At 40.4% G+C, this 12,832-nt stretch overlaps 1 protein-coding gene across 1 annotated transcript in view; it reads left to right on the forward strand.

Moving 5' to 3' along the window:
• Positions 1–8,965: 8,965 nt before the first annotated feature.
• Positions 8,966–12,832, forward strand: part of LOC125304551 (inactive tyrosine-protein kinase PRAG1) — a 68,746-nt gene continuing 64,879 nt past the window's right edge. The window contains exon 1 of the mRNA XM_048258936.1: positions 8,966–9,433. The gene's annotated coding sequence lies outside the window, so the exon portion shown is untranslated. The remainder of the gene's footprint in view (positions 9,434–12,832) is intronic.

Below are 12,832 nucleotides of genomic sequence, written 5' to 3' on the forward strand. Positions count from 1 at the left end.
GATTACCTAAGCAACCAGCATAGCAACCACTTAATTTGGCATAACAACCAACATATGTACCCTAGCAACACTATTGCAACTGTATCTGCATTATTTGTTTTTACTCGGTATGATATTTTACATCATATTTTTTTGCATTTTCATGCACTGTATTTCCTTCAGGAAATGCTTTTCTAGTTACATACTGGTATCATATTTGGTTGAGTAAATATTAACATGATAAAAAACATATAGCATTGTACAATACAGGAGCACGAATTGACATGTACCTCATGTTACAGAGGTAACGTTAATGTTAACTTTCAACCTTCGTTAGCAGTTAACTTAACGTTAGCCCCTGAAGGTCAACACATTTCAGCATGATATCTTGACCATACATTTACATTAAGTTACACTCCTCTTTCGCGTTACCGCTTATCGTTTATCATTTTCGAGGCACACTACATATGTAAAATAAATCTCTAGTAAGTGTATTTTAGATGAACATCTACTCACCTTCAACTGCACTTCAGAGAGATTCTTCTAATCAGGCTCCGTGGCGTCCCTGCATTCTCTCAAATGGAAGGAAGTGAGTGATAGGCTACTAACGTTCTTCTCTGATGTGAGATACCAGAGGGCACGTTCCACCAGTTAGTAATTTGTCTGGGCCCTTACACTCTTGCATGTAACAAACATACAATAATAATAATTATTATTATTATAATAATGTTTGTTTGCTTTGCCTTCTCTTTGTGAACAGCTACAGGCTTGATAACAGAGACTCCGTTTATAGCCTGGTTTATGGGTGATAGCTTAGCACTATTTGCCTATTTTACCCCCACATGAGCGGCCGACATCATGCCCAACAACGACGCATCCTTCAGGTTGACTGAAATGCACCAGTCGCCCAGCTGGACCGTTTTCAAGAGCTGCTAAACCGTCAGCATTCTGAAGGGCCAGGCTACGTAGCCGTTGAGCACTCATAGGTCCAGTATCGGGCACATTTGACCAGACTTCTTGGGAACCAGGAAGTACTTGGAATAAAAGCTGCTGTGAGTGTCCGACGCCGGTACTCGAACAATGGCGGTCTTCAACAGTAAACCCTGAATCCTCTGACTGCGGGCCCCTGGAGGACTCGACGACTCCCCGAAAGGGAGGAGGCGTCCTAGAAAACTGGATGGAACAGCCCTGGCTTAACGTTCGGTCGAGCCAATTGAGCAAATGACACAGTTGTCGCCACATCTGCAGTCTATCTGACAGCGGGCGTGCCTGTGAGCAGGGAATGGTTGCAATGAAAGACTGATAGCCAATCCAGGCCCTCTCCGCCGCTGAGGTTAAAGAAAGAGCCCATCCCAAGAGGGGCCTTTCATGGTATTTCCATCGCCAGCTGCATGGGAAAAAACAGAACACAAAGGGTTAATTGTGCCTTGCATTCTCGGTGACCACAGGTAATTTCGCATGGAAACAGTCTATTGAAAAATTCAGTAAGCCATTTAAGTTCCCTTAACCAATCAGCAACGTTGGGGAATGACGTATGCTGTGCGCCGGAGTTCAGGCTCTTACGCTTACCACTTCCGCTGTTCGTCAACACCGAGTTGGCCCGCATGTATAGGAGAACCGGGACGAATGAAACACTTTTTAATTAAACGTAATTTACAGAGACATCGCAAAACACTGAAAGTTCATATTTTGTCACTAGCAACCTACATCTGTCCTCTGACAAATACAGTTGCATTTACAGCACTGAACAAAAACGTTCAAGAGTTATTTAAGGAGAAGTCGAAGGTGCGTTTTGTTTCATTCGTCCCCTTGCTGGGACAAATGAAACAGCATGGGGGACGAATGAAACATACAGCTTAAATTATGTAAACTTCCCACAACTTCAATATTTGACAACATATCACAAATGGTACTTCAAGTATGTGTTATTTTAGATAGATTGCTGCTGGACTATATGCCTTGGTTCATGTCTGTTAACAACTCATCGCCGTCATGGTGAAGCGTGTATCTTGCGGTTATGGAAATACCATGCACTATGCCATTAATATAGCTAGAATAATGCATGTTTCGAATTATATAATGTTTCTATAGTACAAAATGTTATTTCACTCTGTTTTTACGTGGTTAAACCCACCACACATCCAACTAAGTGCCCTTCATGACCCAAAGGCCGTCAGTCTCCATATGTTAACATGGCAAAACTCGACCCCCTACCTGATAGCCCCAAATATATTTGCATCTTTCTAAAACGGCTTTTCCATGTCTCACCTGCATAAAATATAGTATAAACACAGATATGTGTGCATTGACTTAGAATAAATGGGTTACTGCCTGGTCGGGACAAATGAAACAGGTGTTTCAATCGTCCCGCCATAGACATTTAACATTATAGGCTGTTTTGCATCCATTACAAACAAACATGCAATGTGAACGTCTGGGATTGGGGAGAGCACTAAATGCTTTATTGAGCAAGCATTAAGTCAAATCTTTAAATGAAAAACACTCTTTTATACTCATAAAAAAATAAACAATTTGAGTCCCTTTTCTGGTTTGTTTTGGATGAACTAGAGTGGTGGACACCGAAATTTTGACGATGGGTCCTGTCTCGACTTTTCTGACTCTTTTTTCTGAATCCCACACCCCTAACCTAAAGAATGCTTCTAACTGCTGAGTTGGAAGCCTGGGCTTTTAGCTCAGTGGTTAGAGCGTTTGACTCCGATGCTGGTGTGTGTTGAGGTGGTGGGTTCAAAGGCCATGAGTGGTGGACGAACCGACATCGATTTACATTATCGATGTACATTACGAATCGGTTCACAACCTTTTCTGCTCGCTCAGACTCTCATTTACGTTGCAAGCAGCGCGTTCATCCCACTTCCGGTTTTTCCGGTTGACTGAAATGTTGACTATTCTTTTTTCATTTCAATACAGTATATGATACAAACCTCAGTTTAGATAATCATATTCACACATTTGTTTTTGCCTAGTTGACATGGCCATGATAATTGATAATATAAAATGAATGTGCACCTTAAGCAAATGATAAAAAATCTTTCAGAATGCTTTCCATTCAACTACATCGAATCGCATCGCATCGCATCGAATCATACTAAATCGTTTTTTATGAACATGTATCTTTTCTTGTATCGAATCGTGTCCATGTATCTAGATGTGAATCATATCGTCTTTTACATGAGAGATTCACACCCCTAGTCTGTGGATTATGAATATCCAATAAACCATTTTTTTATTTGGTCGAACTGGACTCATTTGTCGTGGCACGCCCCCAAATGCACAATTGTTATGCTTATCAGCCTAAGTAATTCCTTTGAAAACAATGGCAAGGGAAATAATAGTGGCAACAGCAATCTCAATGTATATTAAATTAAAAAAAACTAGCCTAGAAATTGCTTAACCATCTTGTTATGCTAAAGTTGCTAATCATGGGTAAACCACCTTAAAAACAGTTGGCAGTTGACAGTTGGCCTTTGCTAATTTGGCACGCCAGCCCATTATTAATATGCTATTCTAGAATGAATCGTTCAAAACATAAACGAACATTCCAAGAGATTCCGCCCCGTAACTCATTTTTTTTCATGGGTTTTACAGGGTTTAACAGGTTATATTCATGTTGTCAAATAAGCCATTACTTCAATTCATCATGTTTCCTTACTCTCTGACAACATATGGTGATCATTTTTGGAATGGTTACAATTTATTTTTCATTATTTCCTACATACTGGTCCTTTAACTTTGTGACGTTAGCCATTGAACATATGATAGATAGGCTACGCAGAAATTCTACTCACACTTCCTTTGCCTTCAAAGTCATCAAAGTTAAAAATTTATTTAAGTATTATTATTAATATAATCCTCACAAGTGATATCAAGTCGTGTTAATGTTGAAACTACCACACATGATCATCTTCAAAAACAGTCATGGTTAACAAACAAAAAAGTTATTGCCTAGCACTGCTATCTAGCACTAGAAGCTAATCTTCTTAACACTTTTCTGACCTACGGTCAATCCATCGATAACCTCAAAAGATTATCGTTAGTGCCGTTTTTCATTAGGTTTACTTGCCTCTATCGAATGCTTTACCTTAACATACAATGGTATTGTAGGCTACATAGCTTTGTTCATGAGTTTCCGTGCTGGCTGGACTGAGCTTCTTATCCAAACCATAGACTGTATATATAGAACTGGACAGTGTGGTTGTATTCAGCAGTGTTCTATGGAATTGAAGCCGCCAAGGCGACGCCATCTTGGAAAATTTGCAACCAATTTGAAGTGCGGGCGCGCAGAAGTTGAAGCATCGCGCCAGTGAAGAGGAGTCGCTGGTCAGGCACCGCCCACTGGGCGAGTTAAACACGCCCCTTGTTGAGTGAAACCCGCCCCCTTCTCCTTTCCACAACGCAGGTCGATAATGAGGTCGACTCGGCGCCGAAGGCTAACTGGTTGGATGAATTTTGCGGTTGTGAGTTAGCTAAACAGTACAAACAACAATCTTCGGTTTGTTCTTGTCTGGTAAGTGTTGCTGAAACTTTTTTTGTCTATTGTTGTTCTTAAATACGTCTAAGAGGGCTTATTATGTTGATTATAGACTGTGACAATTTAGTATGGTGAATACTAATGAGCTAACAACAGAAATACGGACAGCGAATTACATGCTAACGTTAGCAGCTACATTAATGTTACCGTCAATGGTAGTCGTTTAAGTGATGATTAGCACACAGCTCCCAACTCCGCAAGTTAATAACATTCACACCGCATATTTAAATGTGTAGTTAACATTAGGTGGGCTGTGAAGTTCATTGCACACATATATTTAATTAATTGGTATTACTAGTGGTGTTGAGTGTTTGATTAGATGCTTTGAATGTTGTTGACTAACTTTATTGTAACTTTCCTTTTTTGCAGATGAGGTATGGGTGATGGCTGAATGTACAGGAGGTGGCGGCAAGGTGGTCTCCATGGTCTACATCGGTATGCCTACATGAAGTGGTTTGGCTGGGGTGGTCTGAGGTGGCATGTCCTCCCCCTTTCTCCAAGTCCCCTGACATCCATCTCCCTGACATCATCCCCCACTGTCACTCAATCAACCTGAAGCCCCTTATACATGGGACATGGCACAGCACCACTACGTTCTGAAAACACATGGCTTTCAATAACTTACGTGGCACCAAGAAAGGTCTGCCGCTGCTCTGAACCTTCTGTTAATGTGACCTCATTCATACTTGAGGCTGTACACATCCCTTTGTTTCTATTTTCTTTATTGATGTCACCCAAACTTCAACTTTCTGTATGCCCCTGAACTCGTGTCAGAAACACCCAACATGTCAATGATCCCAGGAACTAGAAATGAACCGAGTATTCCTCTTTTTTAAAAATATTAAATTTATTTTACTATCACAGATAAAACTAACAACAAACACACATGAATACAATAACGAACAATGCACATATTATTCAAGATTGCAGTACACAGTTAAGCTCAGCTAGTTAAATTCCCCCCTAATGTCCAAGTATCCCTTTAATGTTCAAATGACCCTTTAAAAGTCTGTAAGCCACGGCTCCCGGTGCAACGGAGTAGGCCTAAGGGTTTCCCCAAGTGGGCGTGACCAATGACGCAGGCGGTAGGAATCCCCGAGTGCTCGCAAAACTCAGGCGGTGGGAATCCCCGAGTAGTCGCAGCACTCCCTCGATGCAAACACAAACACCAGAAGTCAGCAAAAGGATGCATGCTTTTTAGTTCAATAAGACAAGCCACAGATAAAGAAGAAATTGACTTTCCTGTCGGGAATATGTAGTGTGCTCCTAGTCACAACCCCTCATGGAATGGTTCGGTGGACGGATGAATGGACTCCAGCAGGCCGCGAGCTCACACTGTAAACGTAAATGGAAGAACTCAGCAATGTAACGATCATCAAGACAGTGAAGCCACCAGAAAGCAAGGCGGATTAGAAGAAAGATTACGTCCCTTGAGGGAATACTTCCGTGCGTTGAGGAGTTCAATCGTTGGTTCGTCTCGCGGCCCACTATTCCAGAAGTCGGCCGTCACGGAAGAGAGGGGTCGGTGTCCAGATCGGAGCAGCGCACCGTGGTAAGTATTCCAGTCTCTTAAATAAGTCCAGCAATAGCTGTTAGGCTGATTGGGAGGCGTGATGGCTGGTAAGTTGATGGGGACACCTGGAGCTGTCGCTAATGTCCGCAGTAGGCTTTTAGGCTTGTAAACAAACACACATGCTGAATTGCAATCAGAAAAACACTGCACATCGCCACCACAATCTTTGCTGTGCTCACACTCCATTACATTTGTGTCATATTGTGTCACATCACACTGTGAACATGCCAACCAAGAAAAATAACATAAAGCCATACTGTCTCATCAGGCATAATAATCCCATCTGACACTCACACAAATTGTAAATTGCAATGCGCCATTTAACCAGTGGTGTAGTCTAGTTAGCTGTAGTGGTGGGTATACTGTGAGCAACCCCAAATGTTATTTAATATGTATCGTAACCATAACCATCATCATCATAATGTGGTATTTTCTTGTGCACTTGAAACAAAGAATAAAAATAAGTTTCTTTAAATGTAGTACAACTTTAACACATCACACACTGAACAGCAAAGTAGCTTCCTGATTATGTGTAAAATGTTTACAGAGTATCCTGATGTAGTAGGTCCATGTTCTCATATTTTTACAGCTGACATGAAGGCTGCAATATTACAATTTTGATTTATAATGGAGCACCCTCTCTGGTGAAAGACCAGCAAGCCTGTGGTAGAGGCATACGATTACAGACATATTGAGAGAGCCTGTCAATGAGTTGTCACAGTTTTCAATTTAGACATATTATTTTGAAATGGGGTACGTCTACGGGAGGATTTACACATCACTGGCAAGACCTGATCAAATCATACCAATGCAAAATGCTTCTCCAGCAGTGCAATCGCAGGTAACAACGATACCTTAACTCAGCATTTTCAGATACCGCTGTTATGAGCATACTAAGCAAATTGTCCATTTGTAACGTTGAATCCTACCTCATGTTAAGCTACGGTCCAATATGTGTTCACTAAAAAACAAGTAACGTTATTTGTCTGGCTAATTAATAAATGGTCATACCGAGGTTGTCGACCTAGCAGGCTAGGTGACGTTTATTGCCATTCGTGCAAAACTAAGCAAGAGTTAATGTTGAAGAAACTTAACATCGCCTTCTCCCAGTGACTTAAGTGTATTCAAATGAAGTTGCAATGGTGGTGGCGGCAATCACTGGTTACATTAAACCATTTGAAACAAGTAGGACTGTAAATGATCGTGACTATGGCTAATGTTACTTCGGATCAATATAGCAGAGCCCTTTTACTTTACCCATCAACTGGCTGATGGTAGCATGATTTAGCATGCTATAAGCTAATATACTTAGCATCTATGAAAGAATAGCACATATATTTTTTCACTAAGAATCTGTCACAACTAACAACGATGTCTCTTACAAACAATTACACAATGTATGACTATCAATATGTATTTAATCAGACTGTGATAAGATATAGCCTAATGATAATAACAGCAACACTTATTTAGGTTAGATTACGTGTCGATATTAGGTGTCGTTAAAATAAGGTAGCGACAAAGCGGTGTGTCTGCTGCCAGCCAGCTGTCAATCATAGGTGTATACACGCCCTTTTTAGATTTGTTAAAATAACACAAAAAATAATAATTTCAGCGAGAAAAGAAAAATAGTGTGTATTGAAGCATCTTGAAAATGACTTTTTCGAATAAAATGTTGTAGATGCAAAAATAGTTTTAGGTGAGAAAAGTGACACGGAAAGTTGGCTACTTTGAAATTGAAATACATGGAGATGGGCGGAGTTACGCATTGTACTGCAACCAGCCACCAGGAGGCTCTGGACTAGTGCTCGCATCACTCTTAACAGACGGCACACTGTCCAGTTCTATATACAGTCTATGATCCAAACAATACGGTCAGAGAATGTCTAATAAGGGGAGAACCTTCACTCTCGGAACGCTTCCGGTGTGGTACTGCATCAAGGGGCGTTCGCGGGCGAGTCCAGAATGAATGGAGGTCTATGGAGCTGTACCCCTCATAATCCACTTTTCTCGGGATATAATTTTTTTCAAATAATTTGAATATTGTATTCAAAGGGGAGGCAAAGACAATACACTTGGTTGAGTATTATATTTTTTAAAGTCACTTAATTCTTCTAAAAAGCCTGTCAAACGTGTCAATGACGTCATTCATTAGCATGATCATAGCATAGCATAGCGTGTTATGGGCAACAACGACCCAACCTGTAAGAAAACGAAAGGACATGACTCCCCGGATTATTTCACTTTGATTGATAATCCATATCCATTTTGGCGAAAAAATAAAATAAAATCTGAGGGTTTTAGTTGTTAAATAGGTGAAAACAATAAATGTAGCCATGTAGCTCCATAGGACCCCTTGTATTTTGACTCACCACATCGCCATCTAGGTGAACTCTGGTGAACTGCAGCCAAATTCAGTTAGTATGGGATTAATAGAGAGTGGGGCTCTCCGTAGACGGGCTCTGATACGGTTGTCTCCCTACGGTGCGTTAGCTGCCCTACAACCGGACTCGCTAACTATACTTCTTACGGGAACCTCAACGTTACATACAAGGTAGCTGAGCCTGTTTTGCCGTCTATTGTTTATGTAGATAATACAGAAGCTACAATGTCGGCACAGGATATATGCTATATTAAGTTATGGCATTTCAAAAAATTCCTAAAATGAATGGGCTTCTATGGGGGTTAGCAGAGAAGTGGTCCCTCCAGCCTCCATTCTTTTACTTCCGGGAATTCGCCTGCCCCCTTGGAAAAATCGCACGGACACTTTATAAGAGGGGTGTGTCGTCTAAAGAGGTCTATGATTACATGAACTGCGGCTAGAGGAACTAGATCTACAATCGCCCCCAGTTCCCTGTAGTGCGAACACGGAACTACAAAAAAACAGTAGGCCATATAAAATCCCTCCAGTGTGAAAACACATTCTGACTACAATAACCTTCATAACGATAGACCACAAAGGAAACGAAATGTGTTTTCTTAGATGTAGGCCTAACTTAGATGTAGTAGGCTGGCCTAAGATGTAGGTAGAACTTCACTCTCTCTGTTTCGTCAGCAGGTTTGGTGTTACAGCGCTCCTCCCCTCTCCTCTCGCGGCTGGAGTTATAGATCATTCACTGTTCCGAATCCTAACCACACGCATTCCAATGAATTTAGTCCTGATATCTGATGATTTAGGATTATTTTCCAGGAGTTGACTTTGCCTGCGCCGTGTGGTCGTTATCCGTAGTCGGTCGGTGTGGAATTTACAGAGCAGCTTTCCCCACCGAAATTTAAGGTGCAGATCGGTATGCCAGTATACTGGGCTGCTGTTCGACGCATGCTGTCCACAGGTAAGTCCGGTGCTCTGGGGTGACTGTACAGGCTAACGTGACTGATCACTGTTAACGTTAATTGCTCAGTCGGTTTTGCATTGTCGCTTAGATAAATAAGAAGCATCGTGCGTTACCCCAAGTGCAAACAACATGTCACCAGCCCCACCGGACGACGAGGGGGCGAGATGGTTCGGTTTGTCGGGTGCTATTGTCTAAATTGTTGCCTATGCATATGTCATAGGCTTCAAAACGGTCGTTCTTGTGAAAGCTAGGCCAGATAAATATACCGGTAAGTGAACGGTAATGTAATCATAGCAACAGGGATACAGATTGAGTAGGTAGACAATTTAAGCACGTGCTTTCAACACTTAAGCAACACAAAACTAGGAAACGAACAGGTGGCTGAATAGGCCGCTGTGTACTGTGAATGTACACGTTTAATATTTTAGAGCTATAACGTTATACTATTATAAATTGTCTGTGGGTGTATTCGTGACAAGCAATGATAGTGGCATGTCAAGAGCGTTTTTTCATGGAATAAATATGCCAAGAATGACCAGATGGGAGAATTTATATGGCAATAACGTAACGTAGTAAGGTCAGCTCAAATTCATGTACGTCTAAGGCTTATTGTCAAAGCGTCAACGTTTTGTCTTGGCCAATTTATGGAGAATTTGTAGACTATTTTATGGTCACTTAATGTAGCCTAACATTATGTACACTAGGCTAATGACCATAAGTATTCTACTTAAACCTAACCAGTCTGTTTCCTGAAATATTTGGAATGAGCTAATAACATTGACTTTGCAGCAATAAAGACTTAGTTTTCCTGTGTAACTATGTGAGTCAAATATTACCTCACAAAACCTATTCCTAAGTAAACACCATAACTTAGTCATTTGGGTGTTGCTGCAGACTTCAGCCTTAAAGGAGCACACCAACTTCTCTGTTCTCTGCCATCTCTGACCATATGAGTAAAATATTAGCAGTGCTGGGAAAAAAGTGCCGGTACTCATCATGGTTAACATGTATCGGACGGTGTATCGATATCAGCAAATATCGTCGGGAATGGAGACATCGAATGGGCTATTATTTGTAATATTTATAGTGAATAAAATATCTAAGACATATCAGCAGAGGTGGGACAAAGTCACTGTTTGGCAAGTCATAAGTAATTGTCTCAAGTCTTAACACTTAAGTCCAAGTCAAGTCCCAAGTCAAGACAGAGACGTCTCAAGTAAGTCCAAGTTGTGTCTTACCAAAGCCAAGTCGAGTCCAAGTCCTTATTTTTTTCGAGTCCTAAACAAGTTACTGATGGGAAGCACTGACGAGCCAGACCACATCAAGATGATAGGATTGATGATATGTCTGTTGCACAATGTTCTTAGCCTGGCGGGGCCATCCTATATCATTGAGATGTATAGTCTGGCATCGAACCATTCACCTCTCTTAATCCAAGGGGCGGGCAGAGAATTGTCTTTCAAACTGCCTAGGCATGCAATAGGCCAGCGCTACGACCATATCCGTATCCGGTCGGCAAACGGCAAATACATCCTTCTTCGAAAAGTAATGACTTAAGTGCATTGTGTTGCTCAACTTTCAAAGAAAAGCACAAGTCCAACTCCTCCAAAGTTGACGCCAACGCCGATTCAAACAACCGCTCTTCATTCGCCATAGCCACCTTCCTTGTTGTTCACAGTCGCAGGACTGTCGTTATCCTATTAAGCCCGCCTTAAGACTCTAACAAAATAGAGCGCTGTGATTGGAGAACATCCACGGTGCTAAGCCAATAGAAATCCCTATGGTTCGATACTAGACGTACAGGCTGAGCAAATTAATTTGCCGCCGCTAGGGTGCGTCTAGATTTCTAGGCTACAATGTTCTTGCTTTGACTAATATTTAGACCTTTTATATCATTATTATTATTATTATTATTTATACATTCGCCTTTTCTTTCTATTTACTATTATTATTTTTATTTGATTTTTGTTATTATTATATTATTATTATTAATAATAATAATAATAATAATAATAATAATACAACATGCACTTACAGCAGAAATGGTAAATATAAGTATAAACATATAACAAAACACTGTACAATAGAGACAGTAGAAGATAAGAAAAACTAACAAAACTAAATACTAAATATACTATATAAATTAAATAAAAAAAATCCACAGTGTGCTTGAGTGTGATCAAGCATGAGACGTTTGCAGTGACAGGGCCGGGACTGGCCTGTAGTTCTGTGTGCATGGTAAGGTGCTCAAGAGAGTGAGTGTCATGGTGAAGGTACAAAAAGTAGTCCAACTAGGGCAACTAGGGCTGGGCGATAAAACGATAGCGATATAGACATGTAATCGATATCAATAAAAATACGTTCGATAGAAAATTCGATAATTAAAAGCAACACACACCTCCTTATGTTGTCCATAAATAAATAAATAGGCTAAATATATCTTGCATTGTATAGCTATGTGCAACTCTACCAGAGTAGGCAATAGAAGAAGGCCTACCTCAACACAGACTCTCAATGAGTCCTTGCTCCGTGCACACACACACACACACACTCTCTCTCTCTCTCTCTCTTTCTCTTTCTTTTTCTTTCTTTCTTTCTTTCTTTCTTTCCCTCCAAACAGGCGCATCCCCCCCTCAGCATGAACATAATCCAAACATTCACAATCGTGCAAGACGACTGGCTACATTGCTATTAAATCCGGTTAGCATCATTAGCAAGCTGCATGAATTTGTTCAAAACTGTTGCATTCAAATTGACTGCTAAGTTCTAATCATCTCAATCCCGATGCAAATGGAAAAGTACTTTTCAAGACTCAAACGGGCCTGTCCCAAGAACAAAAGGTATTCATTTGAAACTTAAACACACGTGGGGAAACTGAACAGTCTAACCAGTAGACTATGATAAACTAGCAAATTAAGCTACTTTGTTTACAATATTTCCAGGCTTCAACCAGTGCTGCTTTTCATTCAGACTTATGTGCACATTTATTTATTTGAGTGTTTTTCATGATTGTGTTGCTATTTCTTTTCCCTGTTTGCTTTGATTGATAACTGAGGTGATTAAAAGAAAGTTTAAAATAAAAGTGTTTAAATTGAACTTTCAATTGGTCCTTATCTGAAATAGATTTTTAAAAAAAAATCAATAATTATCGATATCGACTGATATTAAATACTTATATCGTAATACAGTTTTCAGCCATATCGCCCAGCCCTAAGTCCAGCAGTGCCTAAATAGCCTATTACCTGGGAATTATTATTTATTGAACTGCATAATTTTATTGAATGAAAGTAGTGATAAAGACAATCATTTGTATATTTGCCTCTGAAATTCTCATTGTGTTGGTGTGAAGGGGATATCCGAATCTAAACTTGAGTCTATCGACTGTTTAAAGTCGGG

The sequence above is a fragment of the Alosa alosa genome, chromosome 12, assembly GCF_017589495.1.
Source record: "Alosa alosa isolate M-15738 ecotype Scorff River chromosome 12, AALO_Geno_1.1, whole genome shotgun sequence".
In the NCBI taxonomy this organism is placed as follows: domain Eukaryota; kingdom Metazoa; phylum Chordata; class Actinopteri; order Clupeiformes; family Clupeidae; genus Alosa; species Alosa alosa.